This window comes from Hemitrygon akajei, chromosome 8 (assembly GCF_048418815.1).
Source record: "Hemitrygon akajei chromosome 8, sHemAka1.3, whole genome shotgun sequence".
Classification (NCBI taxonomy): Eukaryota; Metazoa; Chordata; class Chondrichthyes; order Myliobatiformes; family Dasyatidae; genus Hemitrygon; species Hemitrygon akajei.
In genome coordinates this window covers 178,281,091-178,289,462 of record NC_133131.1, presented here as the reverse complement: position 1 = coordinate 178,289,462, position 8,372 = coordinate 178,281,091, and positions in this window count along the sequence as shown.

Below are 8,372 nucleotides of genomic sequence, written 5' to 3'. Positions count from 1 at the left end.
TCAGCCACTGCTGGAAGATCCATGCTATAATCTTTCCTGTAATACCATAGGCTCGTAGCTTGTTAAGCAGCCTCATATGTTGCACCTTGTCAAACACCTTCTGAAAATCCAAGTACACATCAATAGATTCTCCTTTGTCTATCCTGCTTGTTACTTACTCAAAGAATTCGAACAGATTTGTCTGGCAAGATTTCCCCTTGAGGAAACCAAGTTGACTATGTCCTACTTTGTGTTGTGCCTCCAAGTACCCTGAGAACTGATCCTTAATAATTGATTCCAGCATCTTCCCAACCACTGAGGTCAGACTAACTGGCCTCCAGTTTCCTTTCTTTTGCCTCTCTCTCTTCTTGAAGGGTGGAGTGACATTTGCAATTTTCTGAAACCATTCGGTAATCAAGTGATTCTTGAAATATCATTCTAATACCTCCACAATCTCTTCAGCCACCTCTTTGAGAACTCTGGATCTACATTATCTGGTTCGGGTGACTTATCTACCTCCAGACCATTAATTTTCCCTATAACCTTCCCTCTAGTTATGGTAACTTAACACACTTCATGCCCCTGACACCTGGAACTTCCACCATACTACTCGTGTCTTCCACAGAAGACTGATGCAAAATAATTGTTCAGCTCACTCGCTATTTCATTGTCCCCGATTAGTCCCTCTCCAGTATCATTTTCCATTCTCACCTTTCTTTTACACTATGTATCTGAAGAAACTTTTGGCACCCTCTTCAATATTATGGCCAGCTTACTTTTGTATTCTCTCTTTATCTTCTTAATGACTTCTTACTTGCCTTTTGGTTTTTAAAACCTTCCCAATCCTCTGACTTCCCACTATTTTTTTGCTCTATTATTTGCCCTCTCTTTGGCTTTTATTTTTGCTTTGACTGCGCTTGTTAGCCATGGTTGTATAATTTTTCCTTCAGAATTTGTCCTCCTCTTTGGGATGTATATATCCTGCACCTTCCTAATTGCTTCCAGAAATTCCAGCTAGTGCTGATCTGCCATCATCCCTGGCAGTATTCCTTTCCATTCAGTTCTGGCTAACTGAACACTCATGCCTCTGTAATTTCATTTGCTCCACTGTAATACTGATATATCTGACCTTGGATTTTTTTACTCAACTTTCAGGGTGAATTCAATCATATTATGATCACTTGCTCTTGATGGTTTTTTAATGTAAAGTTCACGAATCAAGCCCAACACCCATTCCCGAATAGCTGATCCTGTGGGCTCAAACTTGAGCTGCTCTAAAGAGCCATCTTGTGGGCACTCTAGAAATTCCCCCTCTTCTAATCCAGCAGCAACCTGATTTTCCTGCATATTGAAGTTCCCCATGATAATGTAGCATTGCCTTTTGGCATGCAAATTCTATCTCCTGTTGTAATTTGTAGGCAGCATCCTTACTGCTGTTTGGTGGTCTGTCTAAAACTCCCACTATTACTCCCATGTTTACCCTTGCAGTTCCCTAGCTCCATCCACAATGATTCAACACTTTCTGACTCTATGTCACTTCTTCCTATTGATTTGATTTCATATTTTACAAACAGAGCAATGCCACCCCTCTGCCTTCCTGCCTGTCCTTTTGATACTATGTGTATCCTTGGACATTATCGTATCATCTATAATCTTTCAGCCATGATTCTGTGATGCCTGTAACATCATACCTGCTAATCTGTAACTGTACTGCAAGTTCATCGATGACAGGATTTTTTAAGAGACTCCAGGATAGGTACCTGGAGCTTCAAAAAATAGAGGGCTATGGGTAACCCTAGGTAATTTCTAAGGTAAGGACATGTTTGGCACAGCTTTGTGGGCCGAAGGGCCTGTATTGTGCTGTAGGCTTTCTATGTTTCTATCTTATTCCGTATACTGTGCACATTCAGATACAACCCCTTCAGTCCTGTGTTCACCCTTTTCGATTTTGTTGCATCAAGCTCAACCTTTCGATTCCTAACTTTGTCTGAGGTCTTACCAACATCTGCCTCCATGACCTCTCTACTAATGTTCAGGCATTCTGGTTCCCATCTCTCTGCAACTCTAATTTAAACCCCACTGTGCAGTATTAACAAACTTCCAGTCCAGGTACAAACCATTCCTTCCGTACAGGTCCCACCTTCACTGGAAGGGAGACCAATGATCCAAATATCTTACTTCCTCCCTCCTACACCAACTCCCTAGCAATGTATGAAACTGTATAATCTTCCTAGTTCTAGCCTTACTAGCACGTGGCAGGGTAGCAATCCTGAGATCACAACCCTGGATGTCCTGTCCTTTAACTTAGCACCTAACTGCCTAAACACCCTATGCAGTACCTCATCACTCGTCCTACCCTCCCTACAATCCTGTTGTTACCTATATAGACCCACAAATTTTCACCCTCCCACTTAAGAATGCTGCGGACTCGATCCAAGACAACCCAGATCCTGGCACCCGGGAGACAACGTACCATCCAGGAATTGCCTTCTCATCCACAGAACCTCCTGTCCATTCCCCTAATCAATGAATCCCCTATCAGCAAACATGCCTCTTTCTCCCCCTTCCCGTCTGAGTCACACAAGCAGACTTAGTGTCAGAGACCCAACCACTATGACTTTCCTCTTTTAGGTCATCTGGGGGTGGGGGGGGGGGAAACCTGTTGTTGAGGGGGATGGCCACATGGGAACTCTGCACTGGCTTCTTAAGCCCTTTCCCCTTCCTGACTTTTACTCAATTTCCTGTGTCAGCTCCTTGCGAGTAACTGTCTATCTATCACCCAGGCAGCCTCCTGAATGATCTGGAGTTGATCCAGGTGCAGCTCCGACTCCTTAATGTGGTTTGTTAGAAGCTGCAGCCAGATGTGCTTGACACAGTTGCAGTTGTAAGGGACACTGGAGGTCTCCCTGCCTTCCCACATTCTGCAAGAGAAACATTGCCCTATCTCGCCTGAGACATCTACCTAGCTGAGTAGATATAAAGAAGAGAAAGAAAAAAAAACCTGAGGTTTTCTTTCCCTGAGTGGATCCTCTCTTTGCTGAAGCCTCAAAGAGCTAGAGCCTTCATATCACCACTCTGACTCTGTCCTCTGAGATAACGGCTGCTGGGCTTGCCCTGCCTTCCTTTAATTTGCTCTTACTAATCAATACCAAATGCCAACTGACCACTGGTCAAAGTTCTATTACACTGCCACAAACAGCTGCTGCCTGATATCATCGGACAGTGGATCCAATCTTCCCAAAATGCATCACCCACATACAGGCAGTGTCTACTTTGTACCATTCCTCCTGTACCTAACACAGTGGTGCATATAACATGTTCTCCTGCAGCCGTAGCCCATCTACTTCAAGGTTCGATGAGCTGTGCATTCAGAAATGTTCGTCTGCACAGCATTGTTGTAGCACATGGTTGTTTGAGTTCCTGTCATTTTTATATCAGCTTATGCCAATCTGAACGAAAACTGTAAGTCTTGACCATGTCTGTATGCTTTTATGCATTGAGTTGTTGCCACGTGATTGGCTGATCAGATATTAGCATTAACGAACAGGTGTACGATGCACATAACAAAGTGGCTATTGAAATCCTTGGCTCACTTTGCTTCTCACAGTTGGAGTACTAAATTCCTCAGTTTTATCATTTCAGAGGATCTCTCCTGGGTTTAGCAGGTAAGTGCCATTATGAAGAAAGCACAGCAGTGCCTCTATATTCTTAGAAGTTTGTGAAGATTCAGTGTGCCATGTAAAACTTTGATAAATGTCTATAGGTATGTGAGGGAGAGTATATTAATTGGTTGCATAGCAGCCTGGCATGGAGACACCAATGTCCTTGTCTGGAAAGCCTACAAAAAGTAATGCATACAGCCCAGTCTATCAAAGGTAAGGCTATCCCTGCCATTAGACCAGATAACATAGAAATCTACAGCACATTAACAGCCCCTCCAGCCCACAATGTTGTCCTCACCAGGTAATCCATTCTAGAAACTGCCTAGAATTACCCTTCCACACAGCCCTCTATTTTTCTAAGCTCCATGTACCTATCTAAGAGTCTGATCCCTGTGGAACACCACAGGTCACTGATCTCCATGCGGAATGCAAACCGTCTACAGCTACTCTTTGCCCTCTGTTGGTATTCCAACTCTGGATCCACAAAGCAAGGTCTCCTTGGATCCCATGACTCCTTACTTTCTGAGTGAGCCTGGCATAGGGAACCCTATCAAATGCCTTGCTGAAATCCATATACACTGCATCCACTGCTCTACCTTCATCAATGTGTTTTGTTGCATCTTCAAAGAATTCAATCAGGCTCGTAAAACATGACAGGCCCTTGATAAAGCCATGTTGACTATCCCTAATCAGGTTATGTCTCTGCAAGTGCAAATTTTACCACTGAGCACATGTAAATGGAGAGCTGTCACAAGAAAGCAGCATCCATCATCAAGGACACCCACCATCCAGACCATGCTCTCTTCTCACTGCTGCTATCAGGAAGAAGGTTCAGGAACCTCACTAGTTTCAAGAACAGTTATTACCCTTCAACAATTAGGCTCTTGAACCAGAAGGGTAATCTCATTCAACTTCACTCACCCCATCACTAAACTATTTCTAAAACCTATGTTCTCGCTTTTGAGGACCTTTCACCATGTTTTCGATATTTATTACTGATATGTTAATATTATTATTAATTTTCTCAGCTAAAGCTGTAAAACCTCACGTACAGGCATAGCCAAGCATGATTTTCTCCATTCCCCATCTCTGAATCCGCCCTGATGCTACTCATCTCTAACAATTCCCTTCAGCCTTTCTTACTCCCTGTGGACCAACACCTATGCTCTCGAACGAGATGGAGTCCATCGCTCCAGGAATCATGGCAATCAATGAAAGCGTGATGTTGCTTATCCCACAGACCCTGGGGTACTCTTCTAGTCTCACAGATGCTGCCCACTGCCCCATATCATCCACAAAATGCTGGAGGGATTCAGCAGGCCAGGAGACTGACTTCCTCGTCTTTTATTTTCTCCTGTCCTGATGAAGGATCTCGGCCCAAAACATCGACTGTTCTTTTTTCCATCAATGCTGCCTGGCCTGCTGAGTTCCTTCAGCATTTGTGTGTGTTGTTTGGATTTCCAGCTTCTGCAGATTTTCTATTGTTTGTGATTGCTCTATATCACATTCAGACATTGACTGGTTGGAATCTTGATGGATGTTGAGTGACGAAAACTGAGTTATTGACACTCCTCAGTCAGCCCATCAATGGTTACAAAGTGATGGACACACCAGAGTAAAAAATATAGAGAGGCTGAGTGAAGTGTACAGAATCTTGCAGTGTTGTGCATTGTTTAGTCACAGCAACACAGGAAGGACTTAATTAGGTTAGAGAGGGCAAGGATTCAGATGAACGCATTTAGAGTTATATGGAGAAATTGGATGGGTTGGGTTTATTTTCCCTGGAATGAAAAAACATGTGAAATGTCAAGAGAGCGGTAATGAGAGACCTAGATTGCTAGTTAGCGATAGTCTGTTTCCCATGACAGGCATGCCTTCTACTTGAGGGCACTGTTTAAGGTGAGAGGGGGAAAGTTCAAAGTGGATCTGAGGTGTAAAGATTTCAAGCAGTAGTTGATATCTGAAATGAGCTGCCAGAGTTGGTGTTGGAGACTGGTAGAGTAATAACATTGATGAGACATCTAGAGCCAGACATAGAGGGATATGGAATTAATGCAGCAAGTGGTGTTTGCGTGTGTAAGCATCATGGTTGGTATAGACATTTTCAGGGCGAAGAGACTGTTTTAATGCAGAACATTCCTATGGCTCTAATTCAGCAGATCTGATGGAATATAACTTGTCAGTAACTTCAGGCAGGATAGAATGCAGATCCAGACCTCTTCCTCCTACCCGATCTTTGGTTCTGGGCAGTTATAATATTTGACACTGAACTGAGTCACCTGGACATCTAAATGTCAGAGGCATTTGTTATCTTAGTTGCCTTTTAGTCTGATTGTCTTTATCATCAGCAAGCATGAACAACGTGGCTATATGATTGTTTCACTGCAGCGAGTTCTGTAAACAAGCTGGAGAGGTTTCAGTTGTTGCAAATTACTCCATAGCAAATGAGGTCATTGCAAGAGACCGTAAGAGCAAATGGGCATGTGCATGTCTACGTGATTTGTATTGAGTACTTAATGTGTATGTCTGTGTGTCTGGCAGAATCAGGTTTTATATTGACATATGTTATGAAAATTATTGTTCTGCAGCAACAATACAGTGCAAAAATTAATAAAAATATATAAATTACAATTAGATATACAGTATAAATAAAATAAAATTAATGTATTTATAGTGGACAGACTTTGGATTTCTGGGGGGTGTCTGGGGTTCCCCGTGGTGTTAATGGTTGAGCACCTGGTGATGGTACAGGGTGGATGGTTAGACTCTCCTATAAACCATATAACAATTACAGCACAGAAACAGGCCATCTAGGCCCTTCTAGTCCGTGCCGAACGCATACTCTCACATAGTCCCACCGACCTGCACTCAGCCCATAACCCTTCATTCCTTTCCTGTCCATATACCTATCCAAATTTACTTTAAATGACAAAACTGAACCTGCCTCTATCACTTCTACTGGAAGCTCGTTCCACACAGCTACCACTCTGAGTAAAGATATTCCCCCTTGTGTTACCCTTAAACTTTTGCCCCCTAACTCTCAACTCATGTCCTATTGTTTGAATCTCCCCTACTCTCAATGGAAAACGCTTATCCACGTCAACTCTATCTATCCCCCTCATAATTATTTAAATAGCTCTATCAAGTCCCCCTCAACCTTCTACGCTCCAAAGAATAAAGACCTAACTTGTTCAACCTTTCCCTGTAACTTAGGTGCTGAAACCCAGGTAACATTCTAGTAAATCTTTTCTGTACTCTCTCTATTTTGTTGACATCTTTCCTATAATTCGGTGACCAGAACTGTACACAATACTCCAAAGTTGGCCTTACCAATGCCTTGTACAATTTTAACATTACATCCCAACTCCTATACTCAATGCTCTGAGTTATAAAGGCCAACATACCAAAAGCTTTCTTCACCACCCTATCCACATGAGATTCCACCTTCAGGGAACTATGCACCTTTATTCCTAGATCACTCTGTTCTACTGCATTCTTCAATGTCCTACCATTTACCATGTATGTCCTATTTGGATGATTCCTACCAAAATGTAGCACCTCACACTTATCAGCATTTAACTCCATCTGCCATCATTCAGCCCACTCTTCTAACTGGCCTAAATCTCTCTGCAAGCTTTGAAAACCTACTTCATTATCCACAGCGCCACCTACCTTGTATCATCTGCATACTTACTAATCCAATTTAATACCCCATCATCCAGATCATTAATGTATATGACAAACAACATTGGACCCAGTACAGATCCCTCAGGCACACCACTAGTCACCGGCCTCCAAGCTGACAAACAGTTATCCACCACTACTCTCTGGCATCTCCCATCCAGCCACTTTTGAATCCATTTTACTACTTCAATATTAATACCTAATGATTGAACCTTCCTAACTATCCTTCCATGCGGAACCTTGTCAAAGGCCTTACTGAAGTCCATATAGACAACATCCACTGCTTTACCCTCGTCAGCTTTCCTCGTAACCTCTTCAAAAGATTCAATAAGATTTGTCTCCTCTTGTAAATATTCATGATCTGACACATAAGGTGTGAATTGTCTTTGCCATGTTCACCCCAATTCCTGACGAAAGGTCTCGGCCCAAAACATTGACAGTGCTTCTCCCTATAGATGCTTACTGGCCTGCTGTGTTGCACCAGCATTTTGTGTGTGTACAGGGTGGGTGGTTAGATTCCCCTCTTGTAAGTATTCATTATCTGACACATAAGGTGTGAATCATCCTTGCCATGTTCACCCCAGGTCTGAATGTTTTCCCAGTCATGCTCCATACAGGGTTTGGCTACTTCACTTGTAGAGGAGTTCTGACCAGAATTGGATGTTGTATTAGCAATGAACATCCAACTTCTGCAGTTGTAGATAGTTCCCTCTCTGACTGGAGGCTGGTGACTTGTGCTGTGATGCAGTGATCGGTGCTGGATGTCTTGTTATTTGTAATCTATATCAATGATCCAAATGATAATATGGCCTTTGACAAGGTGCCACACATGAGGCTGCTTAACAAGCTATGAGCGCATGCTATTACAGGAAAGATTCTAGCATGGATAAAACAGGGGCTGACTGGCAGAAGCAAGGTGTGGGAATAAAAGGAGCCTTTTCTGGTTGGCTGTCAATGACTAATGATGTTCCACAGTAGTATGTGAGACCAATTCTTTTTATATTGTATGTCAATGATTTAGATGATGGAATTGATGGCTTTGTTTCA